This window comes from Heterodontus francisci, chromosome 6, assembly GCF_036365525.1.
Source record: "Heterodontus francisci isolate sHetFra1 chromosome 6, sHetFra1.hap1, whole genome shotgun sequence".
Taxonomy (NCBI): domain Eukaryota; kingdom Metazoa; phylum Chordata; class Chondrichthyes; order Heterodontiformes; family Heterodontidae; genus Heterodontus; species Heterodontus francisci.
This window is the reverse complement of record NC_090376.1, coordinates 91,791,076-91,812,238: the sequence shown is the minus strand read 5'-3', so window position 1 is coordinate 91,812,238 and position 21,163 is coordinate 91,791,076. Positions and strand designations below refer to the sequence as shown.

General features: G+C 43.2%; 1 protein-coding gene across 2 annotated transcripts in view; it reads left to right on the top strand.

The window, feature by feature from the left end:
• The first annotated feature begins 402 nt into the window (after positions 1–402).
• The window catches only part of ccdc82 (coiled-coil domain containing 82), a 96,632-nt gene continuing 75,871 nt past the window's right edge, over positions 403–21,163 (top strand). Inside the window, exon 1 of one of the 2 annotated variants that reach the window (XM_068034045.1) lies at positions 403–711. The gene's annotated coding sequence lies outside the window, so the exon portion shown is untranslated. The remainder of the gene's footprint in view (positions 712–21,163) is intronic. The other variant, XM_068034044.1, reaches the window with a different exon arrangement.

Sequence of the window (21,163 nt, the reverse complement as noted above, 5' to 3'; positions counted from 1 at the left end):
TTCTAAAGCATGTAATTACCTAGCAAGTTTTAGGGCCAGTTGCCAAAGAAAAAACGAATGCGCTGAAAATAATTGAAGACATGAATTTTATTACTATTTTGTTTTGGAAAGAAACTGACAATACAGCTATTAGTTACTCACTGAAGAAGATTTTTTAGAAAATATGTTTGGCGTGCCGTATATGGCAAATGGCAGCATGAGTGTTTTAAGTTAACATTTTAAAAAAAGTTTCTTCCTTTTTCACATTTATTCGAGCTGCATGAAATGATCGCAGTTATAGCTGGAATTTCATTTACTTGTATCATTTTCATCTTCAGTGCATTGAAATGCTGTTTCACCGCATCAATCAGAGCTGAGCGATTTTACTTTCAGTTTATACTGAAAGCTACCAATGGCCATTTTGCCGTTGGATGCTTCCATTTCAGAGGTGATTTCAGTTCCCCACCATTTGGTATTCGCCAGTCGGTACTTTCATTTCATTCTACAGCCATTTGAAGTGATCCGCCGGCCTCTGAAGCAAAAACAAGTGGGCGGGTTTGAACCCATTACTGAAGGCGGTTCAATTTTGACAACACAAACGGCCTGTAGCTCTGGCAAAAAAAAACGCACAGTAGCGAAATTGCTGCTGTTTCATCAGCAAAAAAAAAGCCAGAACCAAAAGGCCTGAATACCCTAGAATCTGAAGAGACATTGCAGGGAAACCTACGTCTGGTGAGTTCAAGGATTAGAAATTGTTTGCAGGCGCTTAGGCAATTACGCTTACGAATAGCAGCATTTTAAAAGATAATCATCCCATGTCTCCTTTTTTAAAACTGATGGAATGGAAAGTTTATAAAGTGTTGGAACCCCAGCTTCAATACTTGCTGTCCCGCGCTGATCTATTCAGCCAATTCCAGCCCAGCCCCAGAATGGCTACACTCCGCTTGTGACGTCATGGGGGCGGAGCAAGAGTGATTGACATGGCAAATTGTGATTCCCCCCCCCCCCCCCGACAATGCAAAGCACCATCCCCAATCTGTTGCTAGAATTTTCCCAGGCCTTTGGCGACAGGCTGGGACATGGGAAGGCTTTGGTTGGGGTGGGGTCCCTCTGATTGAACCGGCAGCTCTTGGGGTGGGTCACCATCCTTAATTGGGACAGTGGCCCCAGTAGCAGCCACTTAATTGGCCGTTGCCAGCAATATGCCTCACCGGGTACTCGATCTGCCAAAGCAGGGTTGCCTCCCACTTTCAGCCCCGGTGGTGGGACTTGAGCCATCCCTGTAAAATTCTGTGGATGTCCAGCACGTCAGCTGGTTGACAGAAGTTTAACATGGTTTGGGAACGGCTCTACCCATATCAAATCTCCAATGCAGGTCCCTGTCACACAGTAACGTTGTGTCACAGGCAGTGCTTGGAAAAATGTTTTAAAGAAAATCAAAAATTCACTGTCAAACAATTAAAGGTGATGAAAAAAATAACACCAGTTTTATTTGCAGTTCATGACATTATCATACATAAGAACATAAGAAATAGGGGCTGGAGTAGGCTATTCAGCCCTTAGGCATTGCTCCACCATTCAGTAAGGTCATGACTGATTTTCAACCTCAACTCCATCTTCTCACACTATCCTTACATGCCTGAGTCCCTTCATATCCAAAAGTCTGTTGATCTGTCTTGAGTATGCTCAATGACTGAGCATTCACAGCACTTTCGGGTAGAAAATTCCAAAGGTTCACAACCCTTCGATAAAGAAATTTCTCCACATCTCAATCCTAAACAGCCAACCCCTCATTCTGAGTCTGTGACCCCTCATTCTAGACTCCCCAGTCAGGGAAAACATCATCCTAGCAGCTACCCTGTCAAGTTTTTGAAGAATTTTATCTGTTTCAATGAGATAAATTATTGACAACAAAAACCTGCATTTATATAGTGCCGTAAAATGACCTAATACACTTCACAGGGTGTTATCAAACAAAATTTGATGCTGAGCTCCATAAGGAGATAATAGGACAGTTGAGCAAAAACTTGGTCAAAGAGAAGCATCTTAGGGAAGGAGCGTTAGAGAGGTGGTGAAGTTGGTGAAGTTTGTGGTGGGCTGTGGAATTCCAGAGCTTAGGGCCTAGGCAGCCCAAGGCATGGCCTCCAATGGTGGAGTGATGAAAGTTGTGGATCTACAATAGGGTTCCCAACTCTCTTGAAATAAGCAGGACTTTCCCAGAATCAGGGGTACCTCTTGTGAACTGTACCTGCAGTAGCCCAGGAGATCAGCTATGCAAATTTTAATTGTATGTCCCTCACTCCGTGATGGCACGGGCTGCTGTGAAAGTCTCGGGCTCAGTGACATCACAAAACCACCGCTGCAGAGAGCTTTGACCATGTGGAGTGCAGTTGACAGGAGACTGTACAGCCAGGAATCAAGAGGCTCAGGAATCTTCTGTGTCAGAATTAAAGCAGTCTGTGAACTTGTTAGAGCTCTGAAATCTGGGGCAGGTCTGGCAGGTCTGAAATTTGAGGGGGGGGTGGTGGTCAGGGGGTGGGTGGTGGTGTTGCTTGAAAGTGGGGAAAGAGGAGGAGACTGGGGGGTCAAGGGGGAATGGGAGTTCAGGAGGAAAGATGGAATCTAGGCAGTGGGGGGAGAGATGGAAACTTGGGAGTAGTGCCACTAGAGATGGAGGTTGGCAAATAGAAGCTCGAGGGGGGGAAATGAAGATAAGGGAATGGAAGCTCAGGCAAAAAAGTGGAGATTGTGAAATGGTGGTTTGGGAGAGATGGAGACTGGGAATAGGGGCTCTCGGGGAGAGATGGAGACTGGGAATAGGGGCTCTGCGGGAGACATAAAAGTTGGGGAGTAAGGCCTCGGTTGGAGATAGAGACTGGGGAAAACGGGCCCGGGAGACATATGGAGACTTGGGAATAGGGGCTCTTGGGCAAAGATAGAGGCTGGGGAATGGGGGTTTGTGGGTAGATATGGGGAATTAGGAGATGTGAGGTTTTGGGATAGAAGGGTGTTCTATTCCAGAAAGCTATTTGGTGAAGGATATAACTGGAGCCAACTTTACATTTATATTTATTTCCACAGTTACACATTACAAGCAAATACCTCCTAACCCAACAACCACAGTTTTAGATTGTCTATTTATAGGGGCACAAATGAATACCCAGTTAGTGCCCACCACCTGCATACAATTCATATACAATTAACAGATTCCCTTCTCTCTCTTCAAATAAAAATTAGAATTAATATGCACAGCTAAAATTTCAAAGCAAATTAAATCAAAACCTTCATATTCTGTGCTAAGCATCACACTGCAAGCTGCCCTACCTCTAGGACCCTCACAATTGCTTCATACATGCATTTCTTTTTGTATAACAATCAGACAGTTGATAATTGGCGTCCACCCATTTAATTTTAGAGATTTCCTTTCTCTCCAACATTTGTTTTAAGCCAGCAAGGTCAAAGGTCAATCTGTAACCTTTTCTCACTCACACGTTTGGTACAGTGTACATTATCCCACAATGAACAATTATCTGCAGAACATTCAATGGGTATTGTTACGACCACTGGTGCAAAGTGGATGGTTCCCACCATTCAACTCCCCATCGAATCGCAGCAAGTGTATTTGTGTTAGAGTTTAGCCTCTTGGGGTTTTTTAAATCAAATAAACAGACAGTGACAGGTCATAAAAGCAAAATACTGCGGATGCTGGAAATCTGAAACAAAAACAAGAAATGCTGGATTCACTCAGCAGGTCTGGCAGCATCTGTGGAAAGAGAAGCAGAGTTAACGTTTCGGGTCAGTGACCCTTCTTCGGGAGTTCCGAAGAAGGGTCACTGACCCGAAACGTTAACTCTGCTTCTCTTTCCACAGACAGTGACAGGTCTTCTTGTAGGTTTAAAAAAAACACAGAACATCAGTTGTTTATTGATCAATACGCCTTATCCTGAAATTGCTGAAACTGCTTCCACTCACGCATTTGCTCGCACACATACACACAAGATGAAACAGATAGAGAAGGGAATAAGGAAGGGGACTTCTGGTGGGGGAGAAAGTTACGACAAACCTGTTGAATTCTCTTGGAAATCAAGTTCTTGATGGAGCAGGCCTGAGATGATTGTAGATTTCTCTCTTGATTGAAGGTTCTGTTGAAGACGGTGAGTTACTTCTAGCTCTCACTGCTGTATAATGTAGATGTCAGATTTTTTTCAGCAGGAAATATGTTTTCTGGTTTGGCTGGGACACAAGCTTTTAGGGTGTTGCTTCTCTCTGTCTGTCTGTCTCTGTCTTTTTTAAGGCAATGCTGTTATCTCTCACCTCCTGTTAAGTGACACTCTGGTCTTTTCCCCATGGTGATCGCACAATGGCCCAATCTGTGGCTACTTCATACCTTCTTTGTTTCAGAGGAAGACATTAAATTCTGGAATGTTTTAGGATAGGTGTAGGATGGGTTCCATTGACACCTCTTAGCTTTGAAGACTTTTCCTTTGTCTTTGTCAGACTGTTTGAATACACAAAAGGGCAAACTACTTTTCTCCCGTGGCCATTTTGGGTCATTGTTCACTTTTTAAATGAAAGTTCATTTTTAAAGACAAAGTTTGTTTTTCATAACTCTTCAGAGTTAGTCCGTGATTGTTGTATCATCGCACTTCCACTGTGCCTGACACCTGCACCAAAAGAGAAAAATGAAATTCCTTGGATTTCATTTTTATGTTGTTTGTTCTTTTGAGTTTAGAAAGAGGGAAAAAGAAACAGTAAGAAAGTTTAGGGTCATACCATTATATGCATTCATTTCATTCACTTCATCTTACAGCTGCTGCAGTTGACATCATTTGTAGCAGCCATTTGAGGTCCAAGATTAAGTTTTCATCAACCTTCCTTTAGATGAGGTACCATCAAAAATTGCATTTCATTTGGTTATGTGTTGTCAAATGGGGTTGTAGTTTCTCTCGCACCAGTTTGTACTACTTTAGGAATGTTAATCTCCAGGACCATGTGATTGTTGGTGAAGCTTGTATGCAAATTTATGTTATTGCTTGTTGTAAGGTTCCCTATTTGTACAAGCTTTAACCACTTAACTACTGCTACCACAATACATGGCATTAACCATTCAGGTTGTGGCACATTGATAGTTTATATTTCTAGAGTGATAGTGGGTGATACATTTTTTTTAGTCCCTGCGAGGCACCTGGGATTTCTTCCTGCCATTGTTCTGGTTGGGTTCTGACTCTAAATTGTTGTGTTTGATTAGTTTTGGCATTTGGAATTTGATTGTGTGATTCATCAGTGGGTAGATCCATGCTGACCTCACTTTTAATTTTCTTGTGATTTTCACAAGTGTGGTTCACTTTAGCGTATGTTACCTTCCCTTTCCTTTTTACTTCAGAGATAGGTGTTTCCCTAATCTGCCCCATGTCCTCTGGGACACTACTGCTTACAGGTGGTTATCCCAGCTTCCACTGCGCTCCCCATGTGGCACTTCAACTAGGTGAGGCATCTCCCCCACTCTTGGCTTTCCTGATTGGGAACTTTCCTTGTCCCTATTTAAATCTTTAAAAAAGGTTTCAGCTAAGCATATCTTGGTTGATTTTCTTTCAACTTTTGTAGCTTTTATCTTAGCTCCTTTAGTCTTTTTGACTCTGTCTGGGCCCTTTTAAATTTTTCTGGCTCCATCAGTCCAAGTGGGAATTTTGGGATTTCCCTCTGCAGCTGAACAGAGTTTTCTTTGCTCCCCTCAGTTTCCCCAGTCTCTGTGGACTCTTCTGGACCCTCTGGGTACAATACTGTGCTTCCTGCTAAGTCATTGCCCAGCAATAGGTCTATCCCCTGCATGAGTAAGCTCAGAATGATTCCAACTGTCACTACCCCGGTGACCAACTTACTCTGTATGTAAATTTTAGCTAAGGGAACTTTCAAGCTTTTGTCAGTAAGCCTTTTTACTAATACTGTGGTGTTTATTCTGCTTTCCTGTGACATTTCTGCCAGTTTGGCTACCAGGGGGGGTTTGAAAACAACCAGTATCCCTGAGGATAGTTATCTCCTTGTCTGGTGCCTGGGACACAAAAGGAGGCATTTTTCCTTTCTGGAAAAAGTTCTGATATGGGCTCTGTTCTTCAGTGATATGAGACCACAGGCTTACCTATTTCAATGCCACAGACACAGACGTGACAGCAGCACCTCCTGCTGGTTTTTGGGCATATTGGCCTGGACATGCGCAGATTTGCCACACTGGAAACATGTCAAGCAGACCCCCTACTGATTTATCCCTTGGGTTCCTTCTTTTAAAAGTTGGAGACTGGTCGGGATGTCCTTCCTTGCTCTCCTTTTCTCTCTAGTCCATTTTGGCTTCCTCTGCTTCCCTGCTATCTCTCCCTAGCTTGTACGAGTTACTGGACCCAAATTTATTCAGAGTTAGGGATTTGTGTATTAATTCATGGTCGTTGGCCATTTCAGCTGCTTCCCTTACAATTGTGACTCTTTGTTCTTCAATGTAGGTTCTTATACTACTTGGGATGCTATTTTTAAACTCTTCCAACAACATCACTTCTCTCAAATTTTCATGAGGGTTCTAGCTTGAGAGATCATATCCAGTGATCAGAGGTCACATGTTTAATTCTTTCAAATTCAGTATAAGTATGTGTGGGTCTTTTGCGGGTGTGTCTATATGCTTCCGGTACTATCTCATATGCATTTAGAATTGCAGTTTTAGTTTGTTCATAATCAGAGGAACTTTCTTCTGATAACAGGGAAAAAGCTTCACTGGTCCTACCCACAGACACACCTTGTAAGAGGAGGGTCCAAAATTTTTCAGCCATTTTAGCCTGGTAGCTATTTTCTCAAATGAGATAAAATATGACTCAGCCTCCTCATTAAATTTTGGCGCTAGCCTTGAGTGTCTCGGCACATCAAAGTTTTGCTCTGAACTGGGGATAAGGTTTGAGTGGCTGGCAGCATTTTCATTTTGGACTTGCCGTCTCTGTAACTCAAACCTTTTTGTTGCTTCCTCTCTTTGCATCTCCCTTTCAACTTTTTCCTTCTGAAATTGCATCTCTTCCCGTTTCAACTGAATTCTAGCTAGAGCTATTCTTTCAGACTCTGATTCCATGCTGTCTCTTCTACCTCAGGGGTAAGTTTAAAATGGTTGGCTGGATTTTTCACCAGTTCAGGTTTCTTTGCTTTTTGTCTGAAAGTGACTTGCACCTCCGTAGCTAAGCTTTTTAAATCTTCAACATTTAATTTGTTTAATTTATCATAGGATATCTTACCCTGCTCCACAAACGCCTTACCATCTCTTTTGTTTCTAGCACCGTTGAGAAAAACACAGAAAAATACAAGAAAACTTGTTTGTTTATTTTCCTACAATTTTAGAGGTCAATCTTCCTCATGTTTTCCAAATCTCTTATTTGTCTAGCAGTTCAGATCCTGGCTTCGAGCTCCCAATTTTGTTTCAATCACATGGTGCACTGTGGGTGGTTCCCACAGTTCAATGTCTGCAGCAAGTGTATTTGTATTAGTGTTTAGCCCCTTGGTGTTTTATTTTTCAAATAAACAGACAACAACAGGTTTTCTCATATGTTTTAACAAAACAGAAAATCAATTGTATATTGATCAATACGCCTTATTCCAAAATTGTTGCAACCGCATCCACTCACGCATTTACTTTCACATACACATACACACACACACATACCAGAAGAAACAGATACAGAAGGGAAAAAGGAAGGGAACTTTTAGTGGGGGAGAGGGTTACGATAAACCTGTTGAATTCTCTTGGAAATCAAGTTCTCAATGGATGCAGGCCTGAGATGATTGTAGATTTCTCTCTTGATTGAAGATTCAATTGAAGGCGATGGGTTACTTCTAGCTCTCACTGCTGTGTAATGTAGATGTTGGATTCTGCAGCAAGGCATGTGCTTTCTGGCTTGGCTGGAACACAAGCTGTTAGGATGTTGCTTCTCTCTCTCTGGCTGTCTTTTTAAGGCAAAGCTGTTGTCTGTCACCTCCTGTTAGGAGACACTCTGGTCTTTTCCCTATGGTGGTCGCACAATGGCCCAGGACGTGGCTATCTCACACCTTCTTTGTTTCAGAGGCAGACATTAAATTCTGGAATGTTTTAGAATAGGTTCAATTGACTCCTCTTAACTTTGAAGATTTGACCTTTGTCTTTGTCAGACAGCTGCAGACGCTGTGACACATCAGTGAGGGGGAAAGTTACCTGGACATTTTGTACCAGGAAGCAGTCACACCCCTTAGGATAGGGCCCTCTGATTCGAATAGTGGCCAGGGACAGGAGAGTGTGGCTGCAGCTGAGGCAGGTAGGGGGACCCACAGGGCAGGAATGCAGGAGCCTCTGCCTTTGCAATTGTCCAACAGGTTTGAGGTTCTTTCAGCTTGTTTGGTTGAGAGTGGGTGCTGCAGGGTGGATGAGCAACCTGACCATGGCACCATGGGTACAGGAAGTCAACTGGAGGGAGTAAAAAGGAATGTAGTGGTAGTAGGGGACAGTATAGTTAGGGGGGTTGACACTGTTCTCTGCAGCAAAGAGCGAGAGTCTAGATGGCTGTGTTGCTTGCCAGGGTTCGGGACATCTGCTCAAGGCTGGAGAGGAACTTACATTGGGAGGGGGAGGATCCAGTCGTTGTGGTCCATGTAGGTACCAACGACATAGGCAGGACAAGGAAAGAGGTTTTGCATAGTCAGTATGAGGAACTAGGCACCAAATTAAGAAGCAGTACCTCAAAGGTAATAATCTCTGGATTATTACCTGAGCCACGTGCAAATTGGCATAGGGCAAATAAGTTTAGAAAAATTAATGTGTGGCTCAAGGACTGGTGTAGTAGAAGTGGGTTCCGGTTCGTGGGGCACTGGCACCAGTACTGGGAAAAGTGGTGGCTGTACTGCTGGGACGGTCTACACCTGAACCGCGCTGAGGCCGGTAATCTAGCAAGCCGCATAACTAGGGAAGTAGAGAGGGTTTTAAACTGAATAGTGGGGGCAAGGGATCAAATTTGGGAAGATATGGTAAATCAAGTAGAGACAAGGCATGAGAGAAAGGTATTAATATGGGAAATGATAAACAGACTGTGACAGATTTGTACACTCTGTCTCTTCCTAAGAGTAAATCAACAGATAAAGCTAGAGGTTACAAAAATAATAAAAGGACAAAATTAAAGGCTCTGTATCTGAATGCACGTAACATTCGAAACAAAACAGATGAACTGAGAGCGCAAATAGAAATAAATAAGTACGATCTGATAGCCATTACAGAGACATGGCTGCAGGATGACATAGATTGGGACCTGAATATTGAAGGGTCTATGGCATTTAGAGAGGACAGGAAGCTAGGAAAAGGTGGAGGGGTGGCTCTGTTAATTAATGATGGTATTAGCACAATAGAAAGGGGTGACCTAAGTTCAGGGGATCAGGATGTAGAAGCAGTTTGGGTAGAGATGAGAAATCGTAAAGGCAAGAAGTCACTTGTAGGAGTGGTGTACAGGCTACTAACATTAACCACACTGTAGGATGGGCTATAAAGAAAGAAATAATGGCAGCTTGTCAGAAAGGTACAGTGATAATTATGGGGGATTTTAACCTACATATAGACTGGAAAAATCAGATGGGCAGAGATAGCTAGATGAGGACTACATAGCATGTTTTTGGCATACTTTCTTGGAACAATACGTTCTGGAGCCAACCAGAGAGCAGGCTATACAAGACCTGGTATTATGCAATAAGATAGGATTAATTAATGATCTCATAGTTAAGGCGCCCCTAGGTAGCAGTGATCATAATATGATTGAATTTTACCTTCAGTTTGAGGGAGAGAAGAGTGGGTCCAAGACTAGTATTTTAAACTTAAATAAGGGCAATAATGAGGGCATGAAAGCAGAGCTAGCTAAGGTGAACTGGCAAATCAGGTTAAGGGATAGGTCAATAGAGATATAGTGGCAAACATTTAAGAGGATATTTCAGAATACACAGAATAGATACATTTCAACAAGAAAGAAAAATTCCAAGGGTGGGACCTGCAATCCGTGGTGAACTAAAACAGTTAAAGATAGTATCAGAGTTAAAGAAAAAGTCGATAATTGTGCAAAGATGGGAGGCAGGTCAGAAGATTGGACAGAATATAAAAAACAGCAAAGAATGACTAAAAGATTGATAAGGAAGGTAAAATTAGAGTAGGAGAGAAAGCTAACTCGAATTATAAAAACCCGAGCAACTAGCCTCATTTTAGCCTTATAAGTCCCACCTGAAAGGATTTTTTCCAGTAATAATCCACCGATGTGACAAAGCTGGTTTCCCCTTATCTTCTACCTCTAAATAAACTGCAAATTATCTCCAACCCTAATTCCCTTTGTTTTGCCTCCCTTCTTAGTTGATCCTCAAGTTTTTTGGCAGGCACTAAAACTTCACTATCATGAGGACTTCTGCTTCTAATTCTGTTCTGTGGTCTTTATTTTATTGTGTAATCTATTCAAGCTATGGTCTCTACTTGCACTTATGTATTTCCGGACTACTACTGTCAGAGTGCCCTCTTGCACTATCAGAGGGTCTTTCTCTAATACATGATCGTTTTCAGATGCAAAAGTTTCTTCCAGACCCACTGTAAGTACTTGCACTGTGCTTTCTTACTCTGCACTCTTACACCCCATTCTGCCAGTCCATGGATCTCACTTCTTGGCCATCATCCTGAACATGCAATTGATATTTAAATTTGCCAGTCGCTTTTCCTGCATTTCCCACAATTGGGGCATACCTCCATTCATTAAACCCCTTTGGAATATATGCCACCCGAATACCCACTCTGGGCAATTGGCCTTTGAATGTGATAGCTGTGTCCTATGATTACTTACATTACTTGGTTGACCATATTCTGTTCCTCAAGACCTTCATGATAAAAGACATGAGCACATGAGGTAAAGGTGCCTTTTTTACTCTATCAGCTGCTCAAAGTCCTGGATTTTGTAATTAATTTTGATTAATCATGAGGAATGAACCTTAACAGTTTGATTGCCATGTTTGACAAAAACTATCTTACCATCACAACCTATTACCTCACCAAGGCCTTTCCATTGCCTGTGACCCTCTCTTTTATAATACTTCCAATCTCCTGAATTAAATTCTGTCTCGGATAGTCTTATAGGAGCCATCCGCACTCTCGCATTTTCTCCAAACCTCATCCTTGATGAAAGCTTGTTTCCCTGCATACAAAGCATTCAGATGTGCAGAAAAAATGGGACTAATTGTATTACCTTCTACAGCAGGAGGACTATGGCACAGCACAGAAGGCAATTTGGGATTTTGACCATCATCTAATTGATAGGGACTATACCATCCAACCATCTGAGTGAGTTCTTTGCATGCTAGGGCAGTTGACAGCTTACAGTGTGGTTTATCAGCTAAAATTTTACGCAGCAATTCATCAATATCCGCATGATTCCTTTCACAGAGTCCATTGCTGAAAGCACTTTCAGCTATGGTATTCATGACCATGATGTTCATGTTTACACACATGTCTCTGAACTTGTCTCTGGCAAATTCCCCTCCATTATCAGTCAGAAATTTCACTGGTGTCCCAAGACTGATCCCTGTCCATTCCTCCATGATATTGTCAATAATAACACTCTTGTCCTCACGAAATATTATTATAGAAAGACTATGTCTTGTCACAAGGTCTACAAAATCCAGAATGAAAATATTTCTGTCTTTGTCCCATACTTCTAGATCCACACAACTACCTTGTTAAAGTCACGTGCCAAAGGAAGGCTTACAAGGATGTGATGGCGTCCTCCGATACTTTTTTTTTACAAATTTCACACGTCTCTCTAATCTCTTCTATTAGCCTCATATACTCTTCATTAACCACACAAGATTTTTAACTTTTGACAAGTAGGGTGATCAAATTGTCTGTGTAACTTTAAGATAATTTGCTTTTTTTCTCTGATTCTTATCACCTGATGCCATTATACTTCTCTAACACGCTGATGAAAAACATCAGGTTTCGTTAAGGGGATACAATAATGTAACTGACTGGGTAAACTGCAGATCCATTGACTTTGCAAAAATAATTGTTTTATCATGCTCCATTTCAAGTTTAATTTGTGCCTTTTTCATAAAAGGTTTACTCAGCAGCGTAGGTATCTCACTAGAGACTACATCAGTACTTATAAAATGGCTTACTCCAGCTATTTTACATGGAATTACAACTGTCTTTAGTGACCTCAAAGTGTTGCTATCACTAAACTTAAAGCAAGTAGTACTTTTATATTCTTTAACCTTACAATAATCCTCAGTACTTAGTGAATCAAGGTAACACTTTAACCGATCTGTTGAAGTACAATCTCTATCTAGCACTGCACAGTTAAAATTAGTCCACAATCAATACATTTACCACAGGACTAAAACTCCTTGTGACCAGTTTAATTTGTTTGGATTCATCATTATCTTCATCCTCTTCCTCAGAATTCTCTGCATCATGTGTCATTTCAAGGACCCTGCCTCTGCACTTTGTGCAGTTCATCACATGACGATACTTCTAGTCACACCTGAAGCACTTGTTAACCGTTTCTTGGGCATTCCTAGGATTCATTTGCCTATTATTGTTGTTCCACCTCTGTCTTCTGCTGTAATAGCCAGATCTGCTATAAATGCTTTCACCCGCATTCTCCTTGCCTTCAATCCTTTCATTGTATTGATGCCTGTGTCGAGTTTCTGGACCATTTTGAAATCTGGCAATCATTGATTATTCTCTATGTCACTGTGGAATGTTCCGTTTGTTCCACGAAGGCTGAAGGAAAGAACTGTTTCCCCAGGATTTTTTTTCCAAGGCAGCAGACATGTGATCCATGAACTGATCACCAGTTAGAACCAGGAGCCTGTCCATATGAGGCACTTTAGCGCAATCCAGCAATTTAAATGCTAGTACTTATCCATGGATTGCCAAATTGAATTTTGTCAATCTGTTTTCCCATAATCTATCAAATTTTGCCCATGCCTCATAGGCATTTAACAAATCATCATTCTTGTAAATCTCATGTATTGAATTCTAATAGAAGGTCCAAACCTTCATCACTGTCCAACTGATGGCATCCAGCTCACAAAATAATTCTGATTTACTTCTTGTAGGAAGCGACAATGCCAATGCCATATCTTGTTCCCTCTTTGGTAGCAATGTAATCCGTGTCCACATATCCACTTCATTCTTTCACTGGCACTATGGTTTAGACTCTGAGACCATCAGAGGGTAGTTATAGCCTGACAATTTACACTTGCTTTCTGCCACTTTTCACAATGGCTACTAGGATTGTAGTTTTCAGTCTGAAACTTTTTTTTTCTCTTAGCTTCCAAAATTCACCTTTAGGCAACCGTTCTCTGTTCCAGAAAGCCAGTTGGTGAAGGATAGAACTGGAGCCAATCTTTATACACTTTTATATTTGTTTACATTACAAATGTACACCTCTTAACCCAAAAACCAAAGTTTTAGTCTGTATCTTTTCATAGGGGCTCCAGTGAATACCCAATTAATTCCTACCACCTGTATCCAATTAAACAAAATTAATATACAAATAACAAAGGGGACAACTGAGTGGGTGTAATTCCCCAATATCCTACGTGTAACCCGTTGCATTCCTATAACCTGCTGATATTCACCCTGAAATTGTAGTTCAATTCCCCCTGTGCTGCACAAGGTGTGCTCAGGCTCCCCAGTTAGCCATTTTTATATGATTGTATTGATTTATTTATCAATTCTATGATTTTAACAGGCCCAATCTCTCTCCCTATGTCTTTGGACTCTGGTTTAGACTCTGGTTCCGTGTGAAGACGACAACTCTGGACTGGGAGCCTCAGTCAGAGCTGATCTGTACTTGGACTTCACACATCAAAGCCGGCCAGCACAAACAGAACTGAATCAAACTGAGAGATTGTACAAAGGGTCACAGGCTTAGTGTGTGAGTACATTGTCCTAAACTCAGCTCAACAACAATATTTCTAAACTACTCCCTAAGCTTGGACTAAATTAAGTAGGGTTCTCATAGAATTATAGAAATTACAGCACAGGAGGAGGCCATTTGGCCCCAGCCTCCCTCACATCTTCAGGGATGGATCCTTGGAGACAAGGACCACCCACCGAGGAGATGGGTACTCACGCCTGTGAGGAGACCACACACAGATGCAGAAGAGAGGGACAATTCCTGTCACAGGACAATGCAAGTGACCATAGAGCCCTTAAACCCTAATAATAAATGACCTCATCAACAACACAGTTTTTAAAATTAAAACAAAGAAGTAGGGTTTATTTATACACTCTTAAACTCGGGAAGGGGTTTAACTGTGCCACACACGCTTACAAACATTCAGGGAAAGGTTAAAGGTATAAAAAAGGCAAGGACATTTACTAAATAGAAAATTCTCTTAACTACTAGCTAATATGGATTTCTGTTAAAACTAGAGTCCTTTTTTGAATATCAAAAAAAGTCCAAAGATGAAGCTCACCGACTGGAAATGCAGGGTAGGGGAAGGAGTCACTGAGAAAATTTCTTCCCTCATAAATTTGTTCTTCTGGCACTCTCAGATATAAATGGAGACAGCTTAATTGCTGAAGTCACCTTCTTTAGGATGGAGAGGAAACTGGTAGAAATCAGACTTTCCTGCTGTTTCTGCAGCTTGTCTTCTTGTTGATTTTTCTTGCTGCATTTGTCAACGTGGGGGTCCTTTTTAAATTTGCTTGTTGAAAAGACCTTAGCGAGAAGTCTATGCAGCTTCAGGCAGGCTGCTTCTTCTTGCAGGTAGGTCTCAGGGAGAAGTCTGTGCAGGCAGCACATAGCAGCTGTGGAATGAAGGCAGGTTGTACCCTCAAACCTTACAGTTTCAAGTCCAGGCAGGTTGGATAGGGGTTTCCTGGGTCCTAACTAGACCCTTTTCAAGTTGCTGTCCCACCTGACCTCTCCTTCATTTTAACAACCGGATCATAGAAGTAAAAACATAAACATGATGGATAAAGTAGTGGTTGACATTAATACTCAAAAATGCACAAAACACCATTTATAGGGAGGTTCTCATCTATTCATGACACTTACTGCCAGTTATACCTTCACCAATAAAGACTTGCCTTTATGCAGCCCTATTGTCGGCTTCTTTCCTTCAGGGAACATTCACTCATTGATCAGTTGTGCAGCGTTGAGCTGGCCAGGCTCCAAACTGGACCCCTCACAGCATGATGCCACACCTCAAGTTTCTTCACAGAGGCTGGGTTGAAATGAATGGCCACAGGCCTTATGGAAGAGGAAGGGAATGTTGCTTGGTTTTAAAAACAACCTTAATGAACATAATAGCAGATGCTACCCTTTCCATCTATAATACACAATCACCTGTGAAAACCCTGTGATTCAAGGTGCTCTGCTTCATTGTTTTGCATGTGCTGCTACATGGTGTCCCCCTGCGCTGTCAGCTGAAATGGAGGCAGGCTGCCCACCTTGCTGCCTTTTGGTTAGGGATGACCTTGGCAGTTGTCCTCTGGTTACCTGAATCCTGGTTGACCCTGGCATGTCAGGGGTGCTGACCTAAGGGTGTAGAGGACCTGGTGGTAACTCCAGGTTCCCTGTCTCCCTCTCGCCTTGCCACTCCTGCCTTGTGTCCATGGTCAAGCTGATGGTATGCAGGTCTGCACGAATGTTCTGCAGACACTGAGTGCTCAGCTGGATGTGACTCTCCATCAGAGTCACCAGTCTCTCAATGGAGGATGACACTCATTTACCTGAGGCAGTGCCAAGCTCAAGGCTTGGATGGACTCCTCCATCATCAGTGCTTGGGCACACATAGCCTCTGCACCTCTGCCAGATGTTGCCTGACCTCTTGCTGCAGCTGCAGTACTTCCCATGATGCTGGCAATTCCGGAGGCACGTCATAAGCCTGAGACTCAGCATGGCTGGCGTCCCACAGTCCTCTGACTGTTAGAGGCCTGGCCTATCACAGCCTCCGTCAGCTTCTCAGGTGCGTGTGTACTTTGCTCACCAGTTTGTGTACCCAAATCTAACCATGAGCACATACCCACGATTGCATATCTGCGCTGGTGGAGGGTGCAGGAGTATAAGGTGACCCTGGACCCTTTGAGGCTTTGTCCTCCCCCTCAGAAGTGGCAGGCTGTCCCACAGTCTTGGAGGCTCTCGAGTAGGCTCAGTCTGTCTCGAGAGTAGAGACATTGAAGGATAAAGGGCCTTTCCTCCCAACATAGCGTACACCCTTACGTTGGAGATCCTTGTGGGCACCGGATACCTGATGAGCAGCATGGCTCCATCGCTGCTGTTGCACCCTTGTGCCCCATGACGACCTTACTGTCTTGGGAAGGTGCCTCTGTCTCTCTGTCCGCAATGCTCCATCCATCCTGCGGTCCAGCCAGCTCTATAGCCTCCTCGTCCATCGGGCTTAAGACTTGGAGAATCAGCAGCCAACGCTGGTCTTGGCCCACTCTCTGCAGACAGAGGGATTAAAGCTGTTGGCACCCCAGCAAGAACACAGGCTGGTGTTTGTCCATCAGTGAAGGATCAGGGCACACAGATGCCTCCTGCATCTGGCCCCTTTCTAGGGATCCCGTGAGGGTCTGCAATGACAAACTGCCTCCTCTCGGGCCTTTTCGCCATGCCTTAGGCAGTTTTTCTGCATCCCCTGCCTCTTTACCCATGTCTGGGTGGATACTGTCTCTCCACCCAACACACCCTCCTGCTTTGCCAGATGCATGGCCCAAGAGGGAAAGGCATTAAGAGGTACTCACTTTCGTTGCCTGGATGAGGTCATTGACCCGCTTCCTGCACTGAATCCAGATCCTTGGGGTGACCTCACGGCTGCTGACCTCCTACACAATCTGCAGCAAGGCTTGCTTGGTCAGGCTTCCAGCTTTCCTCCTCCCCATCCCGAAGGAATAGTATACGCCGCCTTTCCCTGGCAGCCTGTAAAAGCATTTAGAGGGAGGCATCACTGAACCTTGGGGCCACCCAGGTTCTACCTTCTGCCATCACTCTGCAGTCTCCCTGAACTCTGCCTCTCCTATGACTGCAGACAGCAAGATTGAAGGCAAGGCTGGAAGCCCTTTAAAAATGGCCCCAGCTCCTGCCACCAACCATGTAATTGTTGATCCCCCACGTCTCATTGCCCTTAATTGGCTGGCTGCCACTGGATCATGTGCAACCAGCCGCTCTTGTCCCCGACATGGTGCACACCTGTTCCTGGCCCAGACGTGGCGTGCACCCGCTCCTGGCACCCACATGGCATGCACCCGCTTTGGTCCCGATGGTGGGACCGGTGTCTGCCGAACTAAATCCAGCCCAATGTTTCCACATTGCTGCGTGGGGTGCGTAGCCACACAGCAGCCTGACAGGTACTGTGCAGGCCTTGTTCTGGAATAAATACATGTCGCAGTTGTGCCAAAAAAATTGAAGGGATCACACACTTTAAAACAAAAATGCCACACACAGTAAGTTTTAAAGGGAAAATTTGTTACATCTATTACTACCAGTTACATATCGACTCTAGGTGAGTTCTTGTACCACTGTTGGTTATGAGGCAAATCTGAGTGTTATCACATTATTAGTTATCAGTGCAATTTCACTGAGTTACAGTTAGTTACTGGTGCAATCAAAGTTTATTCAACCTCTGGTTTCCCTGCTGTGAATTGATTCACTCCTCCCCTGCCCCACCAACCCATCTGTTCCCCCCTTCATCTGCTCACGGGTGGCTTCCTGGTTCTTGGAACTTACCATACAATAAGTGCTGACACGAAACCATGATCAAAAATACTCAACCATAGGGGACCCTACTGTTATAAGGTAAATACAATAACATTTGTAGAAGTCACACGTTTGGATATTATATGGTCAGATATCATGTGGTCAGAATGTCACATGATCAAATCAGAGTTAGCAGCCAGAATGTGCAAGAGGTCAGAATTGGAGGAGCACAGAGATCTCTGAGGATTATAGTGCTGGACGAGGTTACAGTGCTAGGCAGGGTAGAGGCTGTTGAGGGATTTGAAAACAAGGGTGAGAATTTTAAAATGGAGGTGTTGTCAGACTGTGAGCCAATGTAGTCAGGAAGTACAGGGGTGATGGGTGAACCGGATTTAGTGTGAGTTAGGGCTCAGAGCAGCAGAGTTTGGATGGACTCAAGTCCATGGAAAGTGCAGATGGGAGATGGCCATTGGAATAGTTGAGTCTAGAGGAACAATGGCACGGATGAGGATTTCAGCAGCAGATAAGCTGAGGCAGGGATGGAAAGAGGTGGAAGTAGGCAGTCTTTGTGATGAAGCAGAAATGGAGTTGGAAGCTCATCTCAGGGTCAAATAAGACGCCAAAGTTGCAAACGGTCTGGTTCAGCCTCAGACTGTTGCCAGGAAAAGGATGGAGTTGGTGGCTAGGGAATGGAGTTTGTGGCAGAGACTGAAAACAATGGTTTCAGTTTTCACAAAGTTTAATTGAAGGAAATTACTGTTCATCTGGTACTGGATGTTGGATAAGCAGTGTGACGGATCAGAAACATTGGAGGGTTCGGAGAGGTGGTGATGAGGTAGAGCTGGGTTGCGTCAGAGAACATGTGGAACCTGACATGTTTTCAGATGATGTTGCCAAAGGCTATGATGTAAATGTGAAATAGGATGGAACCAAGGATGGATCCTTGCGGCCCTCCAGAGGTATTGGTATCAGATTGGGAAAAGAAGCCTTTGCAGGTAATTTCCTGGCTATGACTGGCTAGATAGGAATGGAACCAGGCGAGAGCAGTCCCACCCACTGGACGACAAATGAGGGGCATTGGAAAAAGATGGTCTACACGTCAGAGGTTGCAGACAGGTCGAGAAGCATGAGGGGCGATAGTTTACCATGGTCATAATCACATAGGATGTAATTTGTGACTTTGATAAGTGCCGTTTCAGTGATGCAGCAGGGTAGAAGCCTGATTGGAGGTGTTCAGATATGAAGTTGTAGGAAAGATTGGTGTGGATTTGGGAGGCAGCAACACGTTTAAGGACTTTGGAGAGGAAAGGGAGTTTGGAAATAAGGTGGCAGTTTGCATATGCATGCTAAACATTTTACTTGTAATAAATGGTAGATTTCATTTAATAAATTTGCAGTGATTAATCCTTCATTATGGACATTAATGTACTTCAAGGAAATGGAGTGCACAAGCTGACATGTTGTTAGTAAAACAGAAGAGATCTAAAATAGAATATCAATACCTTGAACTCCCTGAGCTTCAGATCATTGTGAAAAGCATTTGAGCATGGCTCTTTATGGCATCATTGGAAACAATTGTTGGGATTATATCTTATAATTTGCTCCCAGCTAGCTATTATTTTTATGTAAAATGAAAGCATATATTGGATTTACTAGAGGTGGAATTTCCCAGTTATCAAATGCAAAATGTTTAAAAATTACTTTGCAGTAATGATGCTCCAGTTATTAATGTTCCAGTGTGCATCAAGCACATGGATTATATTGACAATTGTCATCTGCACAATATCTACAAAAATGGTGTGAGAATGCTTAGGGGATTAAATTCGATAGCTCCCGAAAACAGGCACAGGGATTGCAATGTGTGATTAACCCACACCTGTTGATTGTGATGCAGGTAGCATGCCAACTTTGTGCTGCCTGCTCATTTCAATGATCTCAGCATCCAGACAACATTAACTGTGTTGTTCATTGGCTAGGTGCATCAGCAAGGGACCATTATTGTGACTGGTTAGCATCACTTAAAGCTAACCTGCAGCTCTTAAAGGGAAGGTGCATTGTGGCTGAAGCAGGTGCTGGTATTGAAGTGACTCTGATCTGGGAAACTCTTATGAATGTCACAACATGAGAAAGTGTTGGCTCCAAGTTTTTCCAACGTTGCACTGGAATTGATTTTCCTGACCCTTGACCCCGGGAATTCCTCTTGGCACAAGGTCAGGAAAGCGGGTAGAAACCTATTTTGCTGGATCACTGCCTTTTTCACATTCAGAATTTCCAGGGGAGGATGAGCTGTGTCTAAGATCATAAGATCACAAGAAATAGGAGCAGGAAAAGGCCATTGGCCCCCTCAAACCTGCTCTGCCATTTAATAAGATCATAGCTGATCTGATTGTGGCCTTAACTCCACATTCCTGCCTGCCCCCATAACCCTTGACTCCCTTGTAAATCAAAAAATCTGTCTATCTCAGTCTTGAATATATTCAGTGACCCAGCCTCCACTGTTCTCTGAGGAAGAGAATTCCAAAGATTAACAACCGTCTGAGAGAAGAAATTCCTCCTCATCATCTTAAAAGGGAGACCCGTTATTTTGAAACTGTGCCTCCTAGTTCTAGATGTCCCCACGAGGGGAAACATCCTCTCAGAATCTTTCATGTTTCAATAAGATCACCTCTCATTCTTCTAAACTCCAATGAGTATATGCTGAACCTTTCCTCGTAAGACAGCCCCTTCATTCCAGGAATTAACCCAGTGAACTTTCTCTGAACTACTTCCAATGCAAGTATATCCCTCCTTAAGTAAGGAGACCAAAACTGTGTGCAGTACTCTAGGTGCGGTCTCATCAATGTCCTGTACAATTGTAGCAAGACTCCCCTACTTTTATATTCCATCCCTCTTGCAATAAATTCCAATATTCTATTGCCTTCCTAATTACTTGCTGTACCTGCTAACTTTTTGTGATTCATGTACAAGGACACCCAGATTACTCTGTATCACAGCATTCTACAGTCTCTGTCCATTTAAATAATATTCTACTTTTCTATTCTTCATGCCACCAAAGTGGGCTGCCTCTACAGTAGGCACAGGCTTATTGCACCAATCAGTGATAGCTAGGGCTGTAGCAAATTCACGGCCGGGAAAAAAATGTCACAGACCGTGAAATCTCGAGTCCTCCATGAAATCAGCCATTTTGCAAACTTTGTACGTTTTAGTGATTGACACAAGGCTTACCTTGATGATTGCTGGACATGTTGCGAACATTGCGCATTTTAGTGATTGACACAAAGCTTGACTCGCTGATTGATAGATGAGGGAGGGCTTCCGGTGCAGTTTTGAGAGAAGCAGTCTCAAGTATTAGCAGAGAAGTGAGAATGTCAGAATGAGCAAATCAAAAATGTCTACAACCATTACTGCAGCACATCAAGTGAAAGGATTTGGAAGCCAAATTCTGCATGCTGATGGTGGAATAC